At 41.6% G+C, this 24,897-nt stretch overlaps 2 protein-coding genes across 3 annotated transcripts in view; one reads left to right on the top strand and one right to left on the bottom strand.

Annotated features, from left to right (window-relative positions):
* Positions 1-24,897, bottom strand: part of CENPP (centromere protein P) — a 685,914-nt gene that overhangs the window by 128,621 nt on the left and 532,396 nt on the right. The gene's annotated exons all lie outside the window — the stretch shown is intronic.
* The window catches only part of ECM2 (extracellular matrix protein 2), a 71,772-nt gene continuing 64,431 nt past the window's right edge, over positions 17,557-24,897 (top strand). Inside the window, exons 1-2 of one of the 2 annotated variants that reach the window (XM_029599375.1) lie at positions 17,557-17,633; positions 18,375-18,570. The gene's annotated coding sequence lies outside the window, so the exon portion shown is untranslated. The remainder of the gene's footprint in view (positions 17,634-18,374; positions 18,571-24,897) is intronic. The other variant, XM_029599374.1, reaches the window with a different exon arrangement.

Genomic DNA, 24,897 nt, shown 5'->3' with positions numbered 1-24,897 from the left:
CAGAGATAAAAAGGGGGAAAGATGACAGCTGCAATGAATAGACGTCCGCCACCACTTCCAGGCCTTGCGGTGTGCCTTCATCCAGGAGGAGGACGAGATCAGAGTGTCAACTTTGAGGCTCGGCATGTGTAGAAGGTTAAGCGGGGAAAGAGGCGCAGCCCATTCCGCTAATAACTCCTCTGGGTCGAACTTTGTATGGCCCGAAACCCAATCCTGTATGTGGCACAGTAGGTAAGCAACATTATAGAGTCGCAAGTCAGATAAGGCAGTGCCTCCCAGTCCCTTGTCCAGATGCAGAGTGTCATATTTAATACGGGCACGCCTCCTATCCCAAACAAAACTCCCTATCATAGATTTAAAGCTACGCAGATCTTTTAACACTAGCAGTCGCCACTCTGACTCGCTTGTCCATCAACTACCCCATGTACCTTAAACATACCTTATATCACACTTATTCATTTATTTGTATCATATAAACCACTCAGAAACTGATGTTGGTATTAAAAGGCCACAGCTTTTATTTACACATGTCAAAACCTTCCTGGGTACCCGGGCCAGTAAGATGTGTTCATCGCTGCCCGCCGTAGGGACCAAGCAAGGCAGCATTAATCCATGGCTCCCCGCCTTGTCCTCGAGCAAGGGGGCCCCGCCTGTCGGCGCCTTCCACGCTGCCTTTTGCGCTTCCCCCAGCGCTAATCGGCTACCCAGCCATCCTGTGATGCCGCTGGCACCACTTGCCATATGCCCAAACCGGCCCGGGTCACCGCCCCTCCCTCCAAGCTGCGACAATGTCCCTGAACATTACATAACGCTTTTAAAAGTAATTTACTAAACATAGTTTTTCTACTCGCTGTCTACATAAACAAAGGTGTGCATGTTAATATTATCATCTTAACAACATGACTGCTCCTTGATTTCAATTATCTTCAAACTGCAGGGTGGATGGGTGGGTTTCCATTGGGAGGGATCCAAAAGGGATCGCCTCCCGGGCGTCGCGGCCTTTTAAAGGGCCTGCAACGTCATCCATGCGTGCTGGCGTCGCTCCCCCTCGCGTCACAGCCCTGGGCAGGACTATGATGCAATTACTTTCCCGTTCGCAGGGAGAATGGGAAAGGGGTGGTCACCTGCACCCACGAGGGAGTGCGCGCTGGTGCTCCCCCTCCCCCCCATCGCCGTCCATCACGTGGTGGGCCATCGCTGCGGTTAAGGGTGGGCTCTGGCTAATGTCAGGCCCATCTATTAACAATAGCAGTCGCCACTCTGACTCGCTTGTCCGTCGACTACCCCTTGTACCTTAACCATTCCTTATATCACACATTCATTTATTTGTATCATATAACCCACTCAAAAACTGATTTTGGTAGAAAATGGCCTCAGCTTTTATTTACACCTCATGTCAAAACCTTTCTGGGTACTGGGGCCGGTAAAATGTGTCCATCGCTGCCCGCCGTAGGGACCATGTAAGGCAGCATTAATTCATGGCCCCCCGCCTTGTCCTCGAGCAAGGGGGCCCTGCCCATCGGCGCCTTCCACGCCGCCACCTTTTGCGCTTTCCCCAGCGCTAATCGGCTACCCAGCCGTCCTGTGATGCCGCCGGCACCACTTGCCATATGCCCAAACCGGCCCGGGTCACCGCCAAGGCACGAGATAGGGAGGACCCTTGCCTTGTGCCCCCCCAACTAAATCATAAGCTGTGGCCCTTGTTGTCTGTGTCGTTATGCCATGCCTCAATGGCCTCCTGTATTGCATTATTAAAAATGTCGTAACCCACATCAGACAGGTACACTCCGTCCTGTCTGAATAGGCCTGGGCACTCAACATTGGCCCACTGGTGTCTTATCTGTTGGCCACCTCTCCCTTGTATCCATCGCCCAAATTTGCCGATTGACTTTCTTTCTACCCCGGGTCCATAACTTAGAATCCTTCAACTTGATACGTGGGATGATTTCTGACAAGAATATTGCGGTTTTCGGGTATAATTCGACAATCCTGGCCAGGTCAGTTTTTGCTGTTTTTATCAGTTGCTTGCATGTCGATGAGCACAGGTCATTGCCCCCCAGATGTATTACAATTACCTCTGGAGCAGCCCTCGAATCCCTCAGGCACCGTAGTAGGGGCAATAACTGTTCCCATTGCATGCCTGGTTTGCCCATCCATGATATGGCCCATCCTTGTGATGCCAGTCCTATGTGCTGCCCGTATGTTCGTTCCTTTGCTCTCTTAGCGGCCCAAGAACATAAGACTGTCCCATGATCCAAGCTGAGCGCTGCACCTCTTGCTGATCTGTAAAATACAATCAAGACTTTTTGTTATCTGTGGTTACCTTGTTCAAAATGGACATATGTATTGACAGCGTTGGAACGCCACCATCCAATTCTCTTTATTGTGGACGTTTGCAGTCCGGCTTGTGCTACACTTGTCGCCGCCCTAATTCTAAATGAATGCGTTGTGAATTTTTTGGTGTCCAGATTCATTTTATTAATTGATGCTTTTAATACTGCTGCAAATTGGTATCTGGTTAGCGGTGTACCATCTGCATGCATCAGTAGATGTACTCCCTTATCCGGCCTCTGATCCAGATACTTCCTTGCATTGTTTATTGGGCAAGTATCGCATCCTGCCACACGTTTTAATAACAGCGTGGCTCCTCTTCCTTCTTGATCTGTTTTTGATTTGTGTATTGTGATAGTTAATGTGTCTGTTGTCCATATCACATTCTTCCGAAGTAACCCGCTCTGGCCAGAGTCTTCTTTGTTGGCAGCTGTCAATTCGCTCACTCGCAGTGCTCCAAAGAATGCTAGTGAAAAAGCCAGATGAAATAGCTCCAATTCAAAATCCAATGAACAGATTGAGGATAAGATTGTCCAGAGAGACCTCAACATGTTATGTGTAATGGGATGTCTTATGTCGCTGGTATGACCGACTTTCCTTGCCCATCCTGTCATCATTTTCTTCAAAATGAAGGACTTAGTGGGGTTTCCCCAGCCCCTCGCCTTAAAGAAGAATGACAGTCTGGCCAAGTATGTTATTACAGCATTCCTTGATATACCGTTTTCTTTAGAGGTGGCGACATATTTGATGATCAAATCGTCACTGACTGATCCTTGTCTCCATCTGTTCTCTCTGAGGAAGGCAGTCACATAATCGTATCCTCTGCAGTATGACCTCCATGTAGATGGTGCGACAGATCTGCGTACTAAGTCCAAGGTGGTTTCGGAGCAATTCTCCATAAGTGTTCTGGCATAGCTGTCCCTGCTTCCTCCGCTATTGGTACCTGCCGCTGCGCCATTGCATATCCCCGGTACATGCCTAGCTCACAGCATTGTGTTGTTTTGCAATGCTAGCAACACTATCTCCCTGAGAAGATTGACAACTTTTGGGCACTTGGCTGATTGTGAGTTCAACACCTGTACTACTGCTTTGTTGTTGTACCAGAAAATGACCTGCTTATTCCTGAGCCTGTTGCTCCATAATACCAGCATAACCAGTATAGGAAATAGCTCCAAAAAGGTTATGTTCTTCGTGAGCCCATTTTCAATCCATTCCGCTGGCCATCGTTCCGCACACCATGCTTGTTGGCAAATGGCTTCGAAACCCCAACCTCCAGATGCATCTGTGTGGATGTTCAAATCTCTGTTGGAAAGTGGTGCCTCCTGTATCACAGATACTCCGTTGAAGTCATCGAGGAACTCCTTCCATATCTTTAAATCCTCACGTATTTCTTTTGAGACTTGAAGGAAATGATGCGGATGTCTTATCCCTGCTGTTGCCGCTGCCAGTCTTCGCATGAATGCCCTTGCCATAGGAATGACCCTCAAGCAAAGTTCAATGTTCCAAGCATGGATTGCGCCATCCACAGGGTTATTTTCTTTGCTGATACTGTTTGATGTATGGTTATGCACAGTTTTTCCAGTTTTTCCTCTGGGAGTTTGGCTAACATTCTGGTGGAATCCAACTCGATGCCAGGAATGATATAATTGTTGTTGGACCTTCCGTTTTTTCGTGGGCCAAAGGCACTCTGAATTCCTTCGCGATCGTCTGGAATTCTGTTAGCAGGTTGTAGCATGTGCTTGTGTCTCTTGGACTGACGAATAGGAAGTCGTCCAAGTAATGTATAATATTGTCCAAAGTTGTCTTCTGTGTGGTAACCCAATGTAGGAATGAACTGAATAGTTTGAAGTATGCACATGAGATGGAACATCCCATTGGCATACATTTATCAAAGAAGAATTTGCCTTTGAATGTGAACCCCAGTAAAGGAAAACTCTCTCGATGCACTGGGAGAAGTCTGAAAGCCGATTCTATATCCGGCTTCACCATCAGTGCCCCCTCTCCACATGTTCTGAGCAGGGCAATAGCCGAATCGAATGATGCATATTGAACCATGCATTCTTCTTGCATCAATAGATCATTTACTGACTCTCCCGGGAGTTATGATAGTTTTTGAATGAGGCGGTATTTTCCTTTTTCTTTTTTGGGAATGACTGCCAATGGTGAGAGACACATGTTCTTAAATGGTTGTTCTTAGAACAGACCCTCCATTCGCCCAAGTGCCAATTCGGTCTCCAATTTTTCTTGCACGACGTCAGCATGTCTTGTTGCTGATTGTGCATTGCTGTTCTTTGTATTCTGTATCTAGCCTTAAACTGGGATAATGAATCTGTCGCGAAAACCTTGCGTTAATTTCCATGCTCTTTGGCGGTTTGCATAACGTTCCAGCCATGGCTTTATTTTTTCTAAGTTAATGGGTGAGTATGCTTTTTTGAAGTGCGCCGTCTCAATTTGCTTTGGCCTTACTCCATGTTGCCGGTTTCTTAGGGCATCTTGTCAGTGGATGTTGAGCTGCGCATGCTGAACACACATGCTTAAATTTACAGTCTTGGAACATGCATGTTGCTCTGTTGTATCACCAACATGTGTTATCATGAGACTGGGACTGCCTTGTTGAAAACCTACTGGGTGATGACCTTCTCCAGTTTCTTGGGCGTGTTCCTTGCTCTGTTGTTTTTCAAGTCATCTGTTGAATCTATAAGGGGACATCCTAGATTCCCCATGTCATGAACTTGTTTTCTTCCATTTTATCCCTGAATTTTTCATCGTAGTTTAGTCAGGCCCAGCTTTCATGTTCTTGGTATGCTTGCAAGATGTTAACCACATATCTCAACATGGGTCCGTATTGTGACGGGTCTTCAATGTCCCACTACACTTGTCATGTGTAGGAAAGCTTTCATCCAATTAACTATGTTCTTAGGGATTCTTGGCTCTTTTTCCAATGCTGCAGTCCCGTCCTTAGATTTTTTCCTATCATCCGATCTGCGTCTCCCATGTAGGATGCTAAATATGTCAATGTATTTTCTTTCTCAGTTATTTTGGTACTGCCTCCCATAGTTCGGATAGTGTGGTGAGTGCGGGTGGACTTCTGGACTCTTTGTCCTCTGTCTTGGTTACTACTTGCATTTTGCTACTTCTGTCTGAGTTGGATGATGAGGTGGAAGAGGCGCTGTCAGAGCTGGAACTTGACCTTCATAAGAACATGCCATACTGGGTCAGACCAAGGGTCCATCAAGCCCAGCATCCTGTTTCCAACAGTGGCCAATCCAGGCCATAAGAACCTGGCAAGTACCCAAAAACTAAGTCTATTCCATGTTACCGTTGCTAGTAACAGCAGTGGTTATTATCTGTCAACTTAATTAATAGCAGGTAATGGACTTCTTCTCCAAGAACTTATCCAATCCTTTTTTAAACACAGCTATACTAACTGCACTAACCACATCTTCTGGCAACAAATTCCAGAGTTTAATTGTGCGTTGAGTGAAAAAGAACTTTCTCCGATTAGTTTTAAATGTGCCACATGCTAACTTCATGGAGTGCTCCCTAGTCTTCACTTGCGCTTTGCGCCTTCTTTCCACCGATCCTGAGTCGGCCAAGGGTGTCCTATGCCCGCTCCCCCCCGACCTTATCCCCGCACTCCCCATCGTAGCTGTCTCCCGTCTGTTGTGGCTATTCAACTTAGTTGGTGTTTATTGTCTCCCCTGCGTTTTGCTTTTCTTGCTGCCCTCCTTTGTCGTTTTGGGCCTCCATGCCAGTCACTCCTCTCCCGGCTGATGATGTCTCAGTAGTGTGAGTTTCGACCGCACCTCTTTCGTCACCTCCTCTCTTGGTCTTGTTCCCTTTTTGTTGTCCGGTGCTGGTGCTTGCTGCGCCTGCCCTCCTTGATTTTGGTATGCCCTTGTGGCAGTGCTGGCCAGGTCCACCAAGGCGGCTGGAAGAAAGGGTGGCTACCCATTCCTCCATAAGGCCCGCACTCCCATGGCCTCCCTTGTTGGTTCCATGCTGGGTATGAGCCTTGCACACTGGGTCCCCATGGTGGTTTTGAATACCAATTGGCGCTGTCTGGGTTTTGCCAAGAGGAGTACCTTTGGTTACTGCCTCCTGCTTGTCTTTGCATCCAACTGGCATGTGGCTGTGGGCCCCCGGGAGTGTTCTGGTGTGCCGTGTCTTGTGCCATTGCCCTCTCAGAGGTGTGCTGCTGTGGCTCTGATGTCGTGGTCTCGTCTACCCTTGTCTCCGTGTTCGTGCTGTCTCTGCCTCGTTTTCCTGAGGTTCTCTCGTATCCGATTCTGTGTCGTTGTTCGTCTCGACTCTTCCTTCCTCTGCTCCCCGCTCTTTCTTCCCCTGTATTTTGCATTGTCTCGCTGTTCTGTCCGGACTTTGCTGATTGCCTTGCTCGCAGTTTCTGACTTGTCTGATCTGCCCTCTCGCCAGCTGTCGCTGAGATGCTGCTATTGTGACCGGATGACATATTGTTTAATTATTATAGCGTATGAACAAGATGTAATACGTTAATAAAATATATTAATATATTGAGAGAATGTGTACCGTGGGACCCTTATTTTGTTAGGATTTTTGCTGCCAATGGTACCTGGAAAAAGTATGCCTGGTATAATTTTCTCACTCAATACCCTTAGAGCTGGACCAGCTTATGCGTGTCTCTTGCTGCTACTTATGCTGGGAATGGGGGTACCCCCTGCCCAACCCTCCCTTTTTTTTTTTAAACCAGGGCCCCCCAAATCCTTCTCTTACCTTTTGCGCCTGCCTCTGGGCAGGTGCAAGTTGTGCGCGCCGGCAGCCTGCCGGCACGCGATCCTTTGACACAGCAGCAGTGGCCCCGCCCACGGACTGCCTCACCCCCGCCCCAGGACTTACACGCGTCCCGGGGCTTTATGCGCGTCGCCAAGCCTTTCTAAAATAGGCCCGGCGCACATAGGGCTTTTAAAATCCGGCCCATTATGTTGAAGTCAGCAATATCATCAACTAATGTGGAACTTTGTGTTAAATAAATGTACTTTAGTAAATAGATCCCAACTATTGCTGTTAAGTTGTTTTGGGTCCCTGCTTGTAAAAGAAAAAAAAATATTGAAAATAAACCAAGAAACCTTGTGAGACATATGCAGGCAGAAAATTTTTTGGACTCATAATTTTCCAAAACACATTATAAAGATAAAACCAGGTTCCCTGTCTCAGGTTTTAAACAGCAGCAGCTGTTACTCATACACCTCTGTCATATGAAATGCCAAACTTTGGTTTTATATCAGGAACCAGGGAAACTGAACAACAGAATAACAAAATCTGTTAAAAATATTAGTACAGCAGGGAAGGAAACCTGAATATGCAGCATGAGTAAGTTAAATGCCTAAAATAATTTCATAAACTAATACATTGGAATGGGTATTATCTATGGGATGCATGGTCCTTTCAAAGTCTGAGGAAAACAGACTGAAGATACATCACTGATGACCTTAAGATGTTGCTAATGTGAAGATCTGGTTTAATGATTAATTCAGCCTTATGAGCTAAGTATATTTTTTTGCAAAATCTTTAATAAATATGAAGGGTGAGACTAATTATTAGAAGGCATTCGCGTGCAAATTGAAAATGGACTTGGGATTAGCAGTTGTTTTAAATTATGATGGTCTCTATACATTATTGCACATCATATTTTATATCTTTTTCTTTTTGTTTCAGTTTGCTAGTAATAATACAGAAGGAAGAGTTGGGTAGGATTTTTTTCACATGTTCTCCATTTTCAGTTCATTTAATGATGGATTCAGATTAAAAACATTCCAAAGATCCCATGTACTGATGATCTTTGGCAAAAAGAATGGACTTATTCTGTCAGCTTACAGGTGAGATACTACAGTCGCAGTCTTGAAGCAATGAGAGAATTTATATTACTTGAATCAAGCACTCTCTGGAGACCAGCTTCTGCAGCTCTTCACTGTTTCATTTCACAAGCAGCTCTCCGGGAAGCAGCTTCTGTAGCATGTCACTCTCAGAGGTCCTGTAGGAAACACCTAGGTCCTCTCCAACGTAGATCCCACTCAATTTTCCTCTAGAGGTGATCCTACCTTCTGGCTAGCATAAACTAAATTGCATTCAACAAAAAACAGCAGGAATCATAGAGGGAAATTCTACAAAATAATCCAAGAAACAACTATCCCATGACACATTACATAAACTCTATTATGCCATCATACTAGACATTACCGGTCTTTAGACCTTCATTGTCGTATATTTAAACATTTGGCAAAATATGAAACTTTTTTGGAGTAATTTTTTGATTGCATATAAAAACGGTTTGTATTTGATGCCATTTTTGCTAACATTGTTACATGATGTAATTGAGAGATACACTTCATATTTATGAAATTAGCCCTGATGTAGAAACAGTGAGTTTCAAAATGCAGATGGTGTCGGGATGGGATTTGTGTTCTTTGAACTCAGACAAGTTTTTATATGCAATCAAAAAATTACTCAAAAAAATGTCATATTTTGCCAAATGATTAAATATAAGACAATGAAGGTCTGAAGATCGGTAATGTCTAGTATGATGGCATAATAGAATTTATGTAATGTGTCATGGGAAAGTTGTTTCTTGGATATAAATTGCATACATACACAGGAGTGCAAAGAATGATTTAGGATATGGATTTAAATATATTTAGTAAAAGACCATAGGAACCTTATACACAGAATGTAGAAACCTTACAAGCTTGTACTGCACCTCTGCCACTTTTCCAGTGACCTTGAATAAATCACTCATTTTAAACTCTTCACTTTCTTAACTCCCATTTCTAATAGTACAGTGTGGTACCAAGCTAAAGGAATTATAGTCTAAATTCAACTGTAAAAGTACAATCATGCTTCTCCTGCCTTGCAGCTGTCACTTTATAAAATGGTGCTGGCTAACCTCTCATGGTACTTTGCCATGTGATTGCAAAAGGCTGGACAGCTCTTTCCTACCACATCTCTGTCAAGATAGGAGAAGAGGGAAAACTTCCAGGGGGATAGAGGAGGCTCAGGGGTTGGGGAGAAGTACCTCAGCAGCCCTTGACTTTTGCTCTGGGAAAGTGTGTGAGCTGGAGGGGAGGAAGAAGTGCGTGGTGAGGGGCATGTGGTGTGGAGAGAAAGAGCATCTGACATTTGTCCTGGGAGGTGAGAAGATGAGTAAAACCCTGTATACTTTTGGTCCAGGGAGTTGAATTCTCTGTCTTATGGCCCTTTCCCATAGGGGATTTCAGCCAATAGTTAGAGCATACTTTTTTTTAGTTTTTGTACATGCTACTGCTGTAGCCATGCTAGGTTTATAACAATTTAACATACACTAGGTAAAATGTATTGCATACGATGTTAAATGTTTTAGCATATGCTCTACATTTTTACTTGCTTGCAGGTTAAAAAAACTTTATATTGCTTTAGTCCCCATATATGCCTACTATTAGACACTTCATTATGAAAGTTGCATCTCACATGCTATTCTTGGTTACTATTTTTCTTGATTCAGTAATTTCTAAGAATCAAACAAAACAGAACAGAACTGAATATAAACAAATGCTCTAGATTTTGCCAAAGTTTGAAAAGAATATATCTACTAGATTTTGCCAAAGATTAAAATCAATATTTCTGGAAACAATAAGAACGTCAATAACCATTTCTCATGTCATATGAAGAACAAAGGCAGAAATAAATGGATATTCCATAATTCTGGAAAAGAAACAAAGGCTTGATTTCAGTGCTCAGTCAACTGAAACAATGAATGAATACTTGCCAAATAATCCCAGATGAGCTTTTCTTTTTTTTAAGCTTTCATCTCAAGGTGTTCTGGAATTTATAGAGGAAGGCTAGAAATCCTAGAAGCACAATGAAATGGTAGGGTTGATTCAATGGCTTACTTTTATTTTGTTTGTCAAGGCTGAAAGGGCTCCAGGAGAGAGAAAAACTGACAGCCTCTACTGGAGCACAAGAATGGCACTGTGTGTTTCACTATCAGAAGAGACTTTCCCTTCAGTCCTGAAACAGCTAGGGAACCTCCAAGCCTTTGGCTAGTGAACTGGGAAAGAATATTAAAAAATGGATAAAAATGGGTGTAGAAAGGAAATATATAAACCAAATTTGCTGTTTGCTTTTGATATATAATTGTATTTATGTTTGAATTAATTATCTGATAGGTGCCAGATGTTTAGGACAAGCAGGCTAGAAATATCTGAAATAAAGTCAGTAATTCACACCTTTTTACAAAAGAATGTATTCAACAGAATTACAATAACTCAGGTCTATCTACTTTAACTACCATTAATCATTTACATAGTGCTACAAAATGTATGCAGTGCTGTAAAGTCAGACAGTAAATGAAATACTGCTTTACTTAATACATATTTATAAAAATATGAACTGGAAATCACAAAGTAGATATCCTCATATGACATACTGAAAGGACATTTTACTTGACTCAGTAGCAATTTGTTGTGTGATCTCATTGCTTATCCAATCATTGGAAACAAGAAACTATACTGTGGGCTCCTGCAATAGGAACAAAACTGCTTTAAAAAGTGGCAGGGCCAGTATTGGAATACAAGACTAGTGACAGAGCTTAGCTACCTTACTAAACAGTTAGAACCTTGAGGTGTGCAGCACAGACATAGGGTTTAAATACTGAGGAATAACATAATCCAGCAGAAAAGCAAGTTTGCTTTCTGTAAATGGTGTTTTCTGTAGATAGCAAGATGAATTAGCCATGCTCTGTGGATGATGTCATTCAGCAGCACTGAATGGAACTATCTCTCCAAGCCAGAAGAGCTTTGAGCTTTACTGAGCATATGCAGGAGCTCCTGCACGGATGCTGCCTCAAAGTCTTCTCAATCTGTGTCAAAGCTTATAGAATAGGTAAGTCTGCTATCCAGGGAGGAGGGCAGGATTGCATGTCTAATTCATCCTGCTATCTATGGAAAATACCGTTTATAGTAAACAAACTTGCCTTTTTCTGTCAGTAAGCAGGGCTGAATTAGCCATGCTCTATGGGAAGTCCCAAGCTGAGGGTTGCAGTGTAGCATTATAGATATAGCAACCTGGACTCCACCAGAGAAAGCAGACTATTTGGAAACTGTGTGGCACAAGCGTGCTTGTCCCATTGCATTTTCTGCAGCTACTAAAGCATCTAGGCAGTAGTGAGACGTGAAGGTGTGCACCAATGACCAAGAGAATCCCTGGGTTGATGTCAACTCTTCTCAGGCCCTGGAAAGGGGATGCTGGAACCCATGATTAGTCTCTCTCCACTCCTGGAGTCCAGAGAGGTAGATGCCCTGGCCTGCACTAAACATGTGATACAGCAGACTGAATGCACCATGCAGCAGCAATTTTTAGTCACCACACAGCTTTTATATATTTTTTCTACCATGTTTCTTTTTTCAATGAAAAAGAACACTTTTTTAGAAAACTATGGCCTTTTCACTTTGAAATATCTTCTCAACCATTTGTGTAGGGCAAAGAGAAAGCATTCCCACAGAAATAGGTGAGAAGCTGATGTACACTCACCAGGAAAGAGACCTGAGGGTGACAGTGTCTGATAATCTCAAGGTAGTGAAATAGTGTGAGAAGGTGGTGGCCAGAGCTAAAAGAATGCTAGGATGCAAAAGAGAGAGAGAGGGAGAGAGGCATAATCAGCAGAAACAAGGAGGTGACAATGCCCCTATACAGTTATTGATGATGTCTCACCTGGAATACCATGTTCAGTTCTGGATACTGCATCTCAAAAAGCATAGAGAAAGAAGCTAGAGGCAGTTCAGAGAAAGGCAACTAAACTGGGGTGGAGTCTGCATCAGAAGCAGAGGAAAGGAGAGATAGGGGATATAATAAAGACTGTTAAATAACTTAAATGTATTAGTAATGCACATGAGGAAAACCTTTTTCAATGCAAAGTAAGTTCTGGCAGTAGGGAACATCATATGAAGTTCCGAGGCGGTAGACTCATGAATGTCAGAAATTATTTTTTCAAGGAAAGGGTGGTGGATATCTGGAATGCCCTCCTAGGGGAGGCGGTGGAGAAAAAAAAATCAGTACCAGAATTCAAAAAGGCATGGGATAAATACAAAGGATCTCTAGGATGTTAATAAAGCACTGGGGGTAACCTGAACAGAGTGGCAGTTACAAACCTAAACAGAAGATGTGGGGGTAATCTGCCCAGAGTAGCTGTTATAATCCTAAAAAAAATCTTGCTGAGCAGACTGGATGGACCATTTGTGTTTTTTTCTGCTGTCATTTACTATGTTATTAAATGGCAAGTTCTTTATTAGTATAGAGATATGACAAGGCCTTCTGATTTCCTCCAATTCTACAGTTATGACAACGGATGCAGAATCTGCTGTCCCTCCAAATTTTGGGAAACGAAGGATCTTGTAGTAAACTCTTCGTTGAGCCACTAGTGCAGGCTGATCAGCTGCCTCTAGGCTTTAATCTCTTGCTGCACTGTGTATTCCTCTTCTCTCAGCTCCCACAATTCTCTCTCTTCTTCCTCCCAGCACTGCCAAAATCTTCCTTCTTCTCCCACTTCTCACTGCAATCTTCCATTTTCTTCTCATCCCTCTCTCTACTACTCATCACAATTTTCCTCCTTCCCCTGCCTACCCCCAGTCACTGCAGTCTTTCACCTTCTTCCCATCTGTGTTATCTACCACAAACTTCCTTCCTCGCCATCTGACTCGCATTATTAGTCACTGGATTCATTCTTCTGTCCGGGCCACTAATCACTGTACTTGTCTTATCCACAGCTGAGTGATGCTGGCCGTAACTATTCCTCCTAGCTCTATGAGATTCAAAGTAGACTGAGAGGACTGCAACAAATCTGAAGCCTGTGTTATGGAGCAGAGGTGGGTGGAGGGAGGCAGTGTAGAGGGAAGCAGGGCTTAAAATGTGCCACTATGGCAAATGAGAATGAAAAAAAGAAGTGAAAGCGGAGACGAGAGGAGGGGGAAGAAGTGAGAGAAGAGCTGGGATAATGGAATGGGGAAGGAAGGTATGGTATGGTAGGGTGATAGTAGATAGAATGATAAAATGGAAGGCATGTGGCGAGAGGAATAAGGTATGAATGACCAGAAGGATGTGAGGTGAAAGGGAGAAGTTCCAATATGAGAGGAGTGAGATGAAAGATGAAGCGAGAGAGAGAAGGAGAGACTGGGAGAATAGAAGCAGTTGAGAGGAAACAAGGCATCTTTGGGAGAGGAAAAGACCGGCTATAGTAAGAGAGGGCGAGGTAACAGAAGAGAGAAGAAAAGAAAGGAAATGGAAGAAAGAAAACAAATCGTGAAAACAATTGGAAAAGGAAAAAACAAAAAATGATTTAGAAACTACAGATTAGAAAATATTTTATTTTTAAAGTACATTTTTAGTACAATAGGGGGGGGGGTCCATATTCAAAAGCATTTAGCCAGCTAACTGAGAAGTTAGTTGGCTAAATGAATATTTGGGTAATAATCGTCAGTACGCACTACTCTGTTGCTAAGAATAGATATAGAATATAAAACAGAGGACTCGGCACAAATTTAATGCCCTTAAATTTTCAAATAATTTTTATTCCCAACGGTTTTTTATGTTTTTGATTAGAACCCACGTGCTACAAACTTCATATATTAAAACCCATCAACGACGCATTAACATACTGTCACCATTCATACCATTCATACATATAAAATCACCCCAATACCTATGAAGCATCACATAAACACTATAAATATATACCTATACCATCTGATGTTAATATGCCCAACACAACGCAATTACCCCAAAATTAATACACATAGATCATACAAATGTTTATATATTGGCTGAACGCCTACATACAAAATATCTCAAATTTGCAATCATGTATTGTATGTGTGCTGGACATATATGTTCGTTGTTTATACACACTGAATATGTGTTCTCGTTGTTATACACGTTCGTTGTTATACACCCAGTGTATAACAACACTGGGTGTATAACAACACTGAATATGTGTTCTCGTTGTTATACACGTTCATTGTTATACATCCAGTGTATAACAACGAATGTGTATAACAACGAGAACACATATTCAGTGTGTATAAACAACGAACATATATGTCCAGCACACATACAATACATGATTGCAAATTTGAGATATTTTGTATGTAGGCGTTCAGCCAATATATAAACATTTGTATGATCTATGTGTATTAATTTTGGGGTAATTGCGTTGTGTTGGGCATATTAACATCAGATGGTATAGGTATATATTTATAGTGTTTATGTGATGCTTCATAGGTATTGGGGTGATTTTATATGTATGAATGGTATGAATGGTGACAGTATGTTAATGCGTCGTTGATGGGTTTTAATATATGAAGTTTGTAGCACATGTGGGTTCTAATCAAAAACATAAAAAACCGTTGGGAATAAAAATTATTTGAAAATTTAAGGGCATTAAATTTGTGCCGAGTCCTCTGTTTTATATTCTAAATGAATATTTGGGCACATACCAACTAAATTCTAGCTGGCTAAGTTGGGCAGCTAAATGTAATGAGTGGCGTGGTAGTGAATCCTTTGGTGCTGTGGTATACTTGATGTGGCCTTGAAGGCTAACCTAAGAGGTCTCCGCTGACCGCCAAAGAATGTTCCCTGAAGCAGGCAGGCTGGAGCTTCACCTATACCAGCCGCTTCCGCCATAGGCTGAGCCCTTGGGTTCTGGCAGCCGGCAGGGCTTAGCTGGATCCTTAGGGCAGTAGGTAGAGCAAGAGTCCGAAGACACACCAGGGTCAGGGCAGGAAGCAGACTGGAGAAGCTGGAGTCAGGAGGCAGACTGGCAGGTCGAGTCCAATGCAAGAGGTCAGGTCTAGGTGGCAGGCAATTGTGGTCAGGTCTAATGCAAGATAAACTGAGATAAGGAGACAACATTGAACGAGACAGGCTGGGCAAGACAAGTCTGAACAAGGCAGGTAAAATCCTGCCGTGGGCCCTTTAAACTGACAGTACAGCACACGCGTCTAGGGAGAGTCTTCGGGGGAGGAGAGGCTGTGACACGCTTGCATTGTCCTGCCACAGGAGAGGTGTGCGATGACTTCCAGGCTGCACTGACAACCGGGGTGTTGCAGGGATATGTGATGCTGGTTGCAAACACAATCCTACAATTTAGTCAGATAATTTAGTCAGATAGAATTTAGCCGGATAAGTTGGGGCATTCCAAGGGCATAACTGGGAGGAGTTGAGTTAGCTGGCTAAATTAACCAACCTAACTCCGATATTTAGAGCTAGGTGGATTACTTAGCTGGCTTAATTTGTTTGGGCTAAATAGCTATCCTAAAATTAGTCAGCTATAGTTAGTTGAATAACTTTAAGATAGCTGGCTATGTTCAATAGTGCAGCTGCACTATTGAATACATCTTCAAAATCAGTCGGAGAAGTTTAAAAAAAAAATTGAAAACTCTTAAGTGCCACAGAAAAACAAAAAATTGTGCAGCAGAATTTTCTATCTTTTTCCACACAATCTACATCTGAGCTTCCACAAAGAAGCAGAGGCCTTGAATGTATTACAGTAGTAGCTGAGTAGGAGGCGGGAGGAAGTGCAAAACAAAAAAAAAAGCTTTTCTGGATCCATTTTTAAGAGGTTTCAACAAAACTATAAAATCCACTTTATGTTAAAATTATTATTGTAGGATAAAGGAAAATGCCATCCAGCTGGTAGCAGACATCTTGGTCCCCCATAATGTGCTGGTATTTATCACCATAGTCCAAGTTACTAACTGGTTCACGGTGTGAAATTTGCCATCTCCAGCTAACCTCTAGTGGTCAGGAATTCAAAGTTGGCGCCTGCCTTACTGGTACACAGAGCAGGAGGCAAGAAACACTTCTCTCAGGCACTTCCCGCCTGTGGCCCCCATTGATCATCAGCATGCGTGCTCCTAACCAATAAAACAGCAGCACCTATGAGAAACAATTCTTGCCTCGTTCCCCCAGTCACTCATTTTGAAATCACACTGTGGTAGCAAGGGATAAACAGCATGAGATGGAAGGAGAGAGACCAAAAGAGAGAGCAAAGAGTGGGGTAGAAAAGGGTGGATCAGAAACAAAGAGAAAAATTGCGATTGGGGGGAAGTAATGAGATGCAGAGTGATGAGGGTGGGGGAAGAGAAAAAGACAGAAAAAAGGAGAAGCAAAAGACTGAGACAGAGAAAGAAGACGAAGAGCAAAGAGGGAAGACTGAGTCCACAGAGAACAAAGGGTAAAGGGAAAGAGAAAGAAAAGAGAGACAAAAAGGTTGGGGGTGAGGAGAAGGATCCAGGGCACTGCACTATTGCGAGGAGGAAATACCAGGGTTTGGAACAGAAGAAGGAGACAGGTTTATAAGCAGATCTGAAGCATGCATGAGAAGTTATGGAGAGGAAGGAGGAAAAGGTATGGTAGTGGTGGGAGGAGGAGCAGGAAGAAGATAGAAAAAGGAAGCAGGGCATTAGCATTTTGAGGGACATATGAAGGTTTCAGAAATCACCATTTTCACTCCAGTCTGCCTTATATGCACACATTGATTCCACCTTACCGTTTTGATGGCACTTAGTTGAGTGAATGGCATAGTGGTGTCCGGATAGCAATTTATGTGCCCCGTACCTCCTATACTGTCAGAGTGTACAAATCTAGTGAATGTACAATTTTTTAAGATAGTGTATATTTGACCTGATATCATGCCCTCAACTGGATATTATTTCAAAAGCACAACTAGCAATGGCTGCCAAAGCATAATTTATCAATTCCCATGCAACAATGGCCAGCATTTGTAACCCAAAAATACAACTCATAGTGGAAGCTTTTATTAAATGACATTTTCAAGTTGATATTCTGGAAGGGGTGAGGTGAGAGAAAGTGTGTGTGTGTGTGTGTGTATGGCGGGGGGGGGGGGGGGGTGTTTGCTCTCATCCTAACTAGTGAGATAACATTTTTATTATTTTCCTTCCAAGAGGATACACAGAAACAGATTTAACCCCAAATGCACAAAGTGGCTGTTTGGTTTCCCTAGTAGTGGGTATTAAGAATATCATGATCAGTAATTATGACAAACTAAATTACTATACATCCTGCAACTAGTTCAATTTGTATGGCTTCAAAACATACAGAAAAATAACCTTTCAAGACTGAGGCTGTGGAATAAATAGACAATTCCATCTGCTATAAACATTTCTCACATCCATAGCAAAGCAGACAGAAAGTCTGAGAAGCCCACAACAGTCTACAGAAACCCAAGCTTAAGCTTAAGCGTGAAGGAACTGACCTCACTTGCAGACATAGAACTTGTGGTAATGTACCTTGTCCTTTCTATTCTTTTCAGATTTGAGTTTCATTTGCTCACTGTAGTTTAGCTTTCGGATGGCTACAGTTTTTTGTATCAAGTTTCAGGATACCATAACAGTTACAAAAGAAATGACAAAAAAAAAAGGGATGGCAAACTGTTTCAATTCATTGTATTTTCCAAGTGAATGTACAGTATGCATTTGTGGTTCAATTATCCTTCTGTAAAAGGTCAGAGGCAGACCCGGGCAGCATGTTTTCATTTCATAAACATGCACTTTAAAATCTCATTTCCATGCCATATGGGTCACTGGGCACGGTTTTCCAGCCCACTGTATGTGTTTGGTGGAGAGGAGGAGGAGGAGGAAGAGGAAAAAGGGGAGAAGAGTGGTAAACAAAATACACTGAATTTAGGGAAAATCCTGGATCATATGAGCACAGCGATCAGATCCTGCATATAAATTGTTATGTTTGGATATCTGTGCAATCCCACTGGCATTATAAATCTAAAGTGAAATCATGCCGCCTGGAAATTACTTTAAATGTTTATGACAGAATCAGAAATGAATTAGCTGCAAATGTTTCCAAGTCCCTTGAAATCAATGCATGTCTTTTTGTTCCTTATGTAAGTATACTATGTGGCAAAGGATTTCCCAGCTGTGCCTTGTCATCCTAAGGACCAAAATGCATTGTACTGCTATTCACCCTTCCATGAGATTTTTACTTTTCTTTCTCACTGTTTCCCTCAGCGTAGTGCAGCAGAACGAGCGAGCGTACCCTCAGGGGAAGAAGCAGCTTCCATTCCTTCCTAAGAAGCCAACTAACATGTCTGAACAGCCCCTACTCTTTATCTCCTTCTCATAGAAATAGTCTGATTTTCTTCCATTTTCCAACTGGATCCTAAATGATACCAAGCAGAATCTACAGTTAGGTTTAGATTTCCAGGTAAACATGTTTTCAATTTTAAACTACTGCTTTAGCATGGTACTTTAAAGTGCAATGGCTTAAACTACATTTTAACGGTTTGTGGTACTTTGCATGTTTAATACTTAACTAAATTCTATATATGTAGTAACTACTGGATTAAATAGAGTTTTCTACATTTAGGACCACGCTATGTTAATATATTAAACTGATTCTGCAATATAAACACTGTTTGAAAATGTTAATTAGGATTTCTCTGAAACTGAATTTCAGTTAAGTTGCACTTTTCAAGCATGAATTTTAGCAGCCTTGTAAATTACAAGCAATTAAGGATGAATACATACATTTCTTAATGCACAGAACAAAATAATGCACACTAAAAAGTAATGGTGAGGTAATGAAAACAGGGCAGATAACAGACCTTCAGAAGATTATTTTTAAATGATTAGTTCATTAGCAATTTATTCTTGCAATCCAAGCTCAAGAATGGCAAACATTTTCCATAACATAAAAAAAAAAGAACAGAAGTCATTAAGCTTATTAAATGAACAGAATCCTCATGAAACGTTATTTTTGTTTTGTAGGAAATAAGCTGATATAAACAATTATTACTATGATTCTCTCAAAAAAGCACAAAAGTTTTCATATTGCAGTTTGTACTTCCTAACTACATATCTTAATATTATAAAGGAAGGAATTTAGAAAAAAAAATTAATGAAACTTTAAACACATAGAAAGTCTCTGTATGGTTTTGATGTAACAGCATTAAGTTGATCTGAACAATAACTTCCTTACCAATTCACTTTTATTTCACTTTACTAAGTTGTTTCTAAGATTTCAGTGTTTGGATTTTAAGAGAATTTGTATTTTTACTACAGCTGTGCAATATACTACTTCCTGTTTGAAACAGCTTTCCCTGGAGCCATGAGCTAAGCTAAAATGTATCTGCAGAAACATTCACTGTTTGAAAACATTGTCTCATGAAATCAGAGATAAAAGAAAACTTTATCCACTATACAATTTAAATGTTTCCAGTAATGCCCATAATGCAGCCATTAAACATGCTACTTTTTAATTGCTTTTGAAACTTTTCATTAGCTCTTCTGCAAATTCTTTGAACCCCAGGAGACAGCCATGATCAAAACAGTGTTGCAAATTAGATCACATAGAAAGGTAATGTGACCTCTTAGCCAACATGGAACAATTAAATAAATCAATTAAATGATGCAATATGGGACATTCTGAACAGAGCTGCTTGCAGGGGTAAGAATGATTGAAATTGAGTATATTAAAGAATGTCAATATTACCCAAATAAAAGTTAAATGTTTATTTGATACAGGATAGGTATAACTATTTTCTGTTTAAAGTTCTGACACTTTTTCACAGAGATTGATAGATATGGGTTTCTTTAAGCATAAGATTATAATCACATTTTTACATTTTTTTTCCAGGATACATACATCTGCAATATTTCATCAGCAAAAACTGCTGACTAAACAGTTTTAGTGGTGAAAATATTGAGTTCAGGCAGTCAGAAATAACATTTGAAAGGCCTTTAGATGAAGGCTTAAAGCTGGTAATGTCCTATGGCAAGCACAATTTTGCTCCTGGGGATAAGAGGCTTCCACTATAACCCGTGTAGATGTTTACACTAACTTAAATAAAACAACAGAACAGAGAAATAGGTAATTCAGCTCCTTGTACCTTAACCTCCCTTCACACATAACCATATATTCATTCCTGACAAGTCATGTTCTTAAAAAAAAAAAAAGGTATCAGGTGGGGGTGGGGGGATGGGGGATGGAAGGGTTAACACCAAATTTATCTCCATCCTCCACCTTCAGTCAGAACTGGCTATAGGCATAACATGCCCTTGTGCGAAAACTGAAATCGGATTCCCCTTGGCACAGCATTCCCTCCTTTGGCAGAAGCTCCAGCCCAATATACCCATTTCTCTCCCTCCCCCCACACACATTTCCCCCACCCTCCATCTGCTTTGCTTGCGTTCCCCCTTCCAAGAGTGTCCAGCATCCTTCTCTTTCCCCTCTTTTACTTGCTCCCCACCTCTTCATCCCTGCAGACTGATCCTTCACCTACCACCATAGGCAAAAGCCTTCTTCCTCAAGAACATCATTCCTAAGTCTCCTGCTTGCAAACATCATAAGAAAGGGTGCAAGAGTAAGGAGACAGTAGCATCCCCTTAAGCATAGCACTCTGTGAGACTAAACAGGTCCCGCACTTCAAACACCGGTCCTGCCTTCAGTAGTGTAGGCTTGCCTCTTAACAGCTACACCCTCCAGTCCCTAGCAGGCTCTGGCTTACTGCGTCTGCAGAAGGAAAACACTTCTTTCTCTTTAGCCCTCGCAGGTCGCTGACCCCCACGTCTTTCTTTTCTTCAAACATTCAGGCTATTGATGCAGCTTCCTCCCTTCCACCCGCACACACCACTGACTGTTTCCTTCCTTTGGTCCATTCGCACCACTGTTGCTGCCTCCTTCCATTTGGCCCATGTGGTCATTGACACCACTTCCTCCTTTTCTGGCCTACTAACACAGTTTCTCCTCCCTTGGCCTATGTGAGATAACATAAAATCACAACAAATGCCCTACATTTACATATACCAAGCAGAGAACCTAATTTCTCTATTTTTGGATGTTCTGGGAATGGTCTATACCTACTTAAGCTGAATGAGTTCTGGAAACACCTAGAGCAACATATCTTGGTGAGGTTAGCATTTCCCCATGGCAACTAGTAATTTGCTTGCTCCTTCTCTACTGCCTCTTCACTGCTATTCTTCCTGCCTGCCCTTTCAATCTGCTTAAAATGAAAATATATTAAGTTGTGTTCATTTTTAGCTTCTGTTCTATCCAAAGAGAGGCATATGAGATTGCACCGATGTTTATGTGTTAGAGATTCTCTGCTGGGGGTACTTCGCCCCAGGAGTGGTACAGGACTGCAAGGCAGGATGCTGGGCAGGACTAGGGCTGGTCTTCTGACTAACTAGCCACCTCCCTTGCAGGTTGAGCCCTTGGGTTCTGGGGGCCAGTAGGTCTCTGTGGCAGCAGTACATCATGGTGAGTCTGTACTATAGAGTAAGACAGGAGCAAGGCTTGAACAGACTGGTAGGGCTGGAGCAAGGCTTGAGCAAGGTTAAGACAGGCTAGTAAGGCTGGGGCAAGGCTTGGGCAGGCTGGTATGGCTGAAGACAGGTTCTGGCTGGAAGCTTGGACATGAAATGCAGGCAAGGCTTGGACACAGAGTTCAGGGAAGGCAAGATACTGGGAGAGACATGCATCTGGGTACACTATGGAAGCAGTATGCACCTACTGACTGATTTACACTTACTCTGAGTTCTGAAGGGAATGAAGGTCTATTCCTCTCAACCAGAGGACTATACAGCAATAAAAGGGCGGGATAGGAGAGAGAATAAATGTGGAGGAGGGGAATCCTGAGCAGCTGCAAATGAAGGCTCATAGTTGTGCAAGGTTCCACTTGAGCTGGAAGTCCCAAAAATGCAAAAGGAAACTTTTGGGTCAAACAGGCTCTCCACCTACTCCTGCACAAAATAGTTCACTTAGAGAGATCCAATATGGCTGTTATTATTTAAGGGGTCTGTTGAGAGAGGAGAAAAAAACCTCAAAACTATAACATGAATTACAAGCTAATACTTCTGAGGAAAAAATCTACCTGATCTCTGAAGTTCATGACGATGAACATAATTTCTCTATAATTTTTATGTTGATATAACAAAAGGCATCATAGCCTACAAAGAATTCCATTTTCTCCAAGACCACTATGGCTACTAGAACTCTGTACTAAATTCGTTCAGGGGATACATCAGTACAGACAGAGATAGAAGTAAGGGTGCAAATAGTTTAAATTAAAATCATTCTGTATTTGTTTTCTTAAATCTCAAGTTCATTAGACAAAATGCTGCGTCATTTCCAGCACTAAAACCCAAACCCTTATTTCCCTTTACTGTCTTAAATTAACAACCTTAAGGCAAATTGTAAATACAAGTTATCCTTTGCTTTAAACCCACCCCAAATATAAGAGAGCATGGGTAAGAAATACTCAAAATAAATAAATAAACAAAAAATCTCTGATCATTTTTTGCTTTGCATTGCAAAATGGCTCTTCATTGAAAACAAATCACATTATAAAAATGAGATATTTGAGGTGTGAGTGTGTGTGCATGAATGTGTTGAAATTTCATGCACTATCTGCTTGGCTGATTGGTTAAAAGAATTCAGATATCTACATTCTGTAAGGGCAACAGTTAGTGTAATGTCCTCAGCCCAGGACTATCATTACAATGGCCAGACAAAGTATGTTGAGGGCAAGAGGGTTTATAAAAGAAGAGAAAAATCCCTGGGTAGCTGTGAATGAAGGCTCATGGTGACAGATCCCAGATTGAACTGGAAGTACAAAACGAGCAGGAAAAAACTTCAAAGATTATTAACCTCAGATATGTTCTTTTGGGTACTGATCTGATAGATGATTTGTTCACACCTGATAAACTCCAGGAAAAATATATCATGAATGCATTATTCTAGTAACTTAGCATATACAAAATATATTTAAGGCATAAATAGAGCAATCACAATCACACTTCATCATCTTTAACCTGGAAGTCTAAATTTTACTCTGTGATTTATCATTGAAGCCCCATTACTCCTTTTTGGGGTTTGACAGTTTCCTTTGGCTCATTTGGGCTTCCAACCCAATTGGAACCAGGAACTGGAATCTAGTTCCATGAGCCTTCATTGTCCCCCATGTTTTATATCCAGTCTCACCTCACCTAGTCAAACGATCGCAGTAACAGAGTAACAGTGTTCAACTGAGGGCCATGCATCAGGGCTCCTTCTGAAAACCTGAAGTCATGGGCTCTAAACCTGGTCCCTAGTTATCGCCATTGCACAAAGACTGGGTCTCCCTCTTCCCAGATGTTGTATATGCTGTGCTCTGCAGCATCCCTCCATCTCCAACTGACCTGGGGAGCAGAAGTCCTGACCTGGGAATTTAATCCAGGTCCTCTGCATGCCAGTGCCTAGACCTGCTAATCACCCATTCCATTATTTTGTTTGTTTTTAAAGAAAAAAACGATAGAAACCCATTTTTATTTTCAATTAGTTACTGAAGGTTTTTTTTTTAAATAATTAAACACTTAACTGATAAAAGCATGATTTAAAAAACAAACAAATCAAAAACCATACTCTTCCCCATTTCAATAAACTTTCTACTGTCTCAACACACTGCTTGCAAAATAAAAGAAAAGCATAAGTGTGCTGAAGCAATCATGTGTATCTATAAGGATGTTGCTTTGTGCACTCTTGGGAAGTGAAGGCAATTTTTCCCAGTTCTATCCATTAGGAATTAATGAAACCATGTACAATAATCAGAATAGTTATGTAAAACTCTCTCTTAATTGTAGACCTCAAAGTGGAAGCAATAAGCTAGGGGTGGTCAAGAGCCACAAACAGGGCAGGTTTTCAGGATATCCACAATTGAATATGCATGGATAGATTTTCATGCACTGCCTCCATGTGTGTGGGAGAATGAACATGTATGGGTTAGAGAAGAGAAAGTTTGTGCACAAACACTGATGAAGGACAATCTCAGGGAGACTGGAAATCAAAAGTTCCCAGTTATGGAGAAAATGGGATTTTTAAATCCTTATTAGTTTTAATTATTGAGAATTATTTAATGTATCTGGTGTTCTGAAATATTTTACTGATGTTTGTGAAACATTTTAACATTTCTCAATGAGTTTTAAATTATTGGATATTCTATTCGTCAGCTGTTTTGAAATGTTTAATCTTTTTATTAGTATAGTTTTACTATTATGATTGATGTTTTATATTTCTTGATTTTTTTTGATGTTTTATGAGGACTGGTGACGTTTCTATTTTTCCATTGTTGCACTGCATACAGAGTCTGGTTTGCTGCCGTTTTCAGTTTGTTTTTGTTTGCACATTTCTATTTATACTCTACAGTCCCTTTATTCTGAATTTGATGAGGGTCTGTCTGTGTTCTGCATGTGTGACCGACTTGAGGTATTCTGCTGGTATATAGTTTCTGTTTAAGGATCTATAGCAGCTTGACTAGTTCTGTTTTCCTAATAGGAAGTATATTGGTATTTTAAAACTTGTGTAATATTTGCAGTGTTGCCATTTCATAGGTAGGGTGTTATTGTTTGAATGTTGGCACTTAGTGCTGTTTTTGTATGGGAAGTGACGCAGTTGTCAAACCCCTGATCAAAAAACCTTCTCTAGACCCCAAAGATCCGGCTAACTACCGACCCGTTTCAAATCTCCCTCTCATCGCCAAAATCATGGAAAAGGTGG

This window comes from Rhinatrema bivittatum, chromosome 4 (genome assembly GCF_901001135.1).
Source record: "Rhinatrema bivittatum chromosome 4, aRhiBiv1.1, whole genome shotgun sequence".
Taxonomy (NCBI): Eukaryota; Metazoa; Chordata; class Amphibia; order Gymnophiona; family Rhinatrematidae; genus Rhinatrema; species Rhinatrema bivittatum.
The sequence above is the reverse complement of the archived record's forward strand: the minus strand, read 5'-3'. Positions and strand labels throughout refer to the sequence as shown.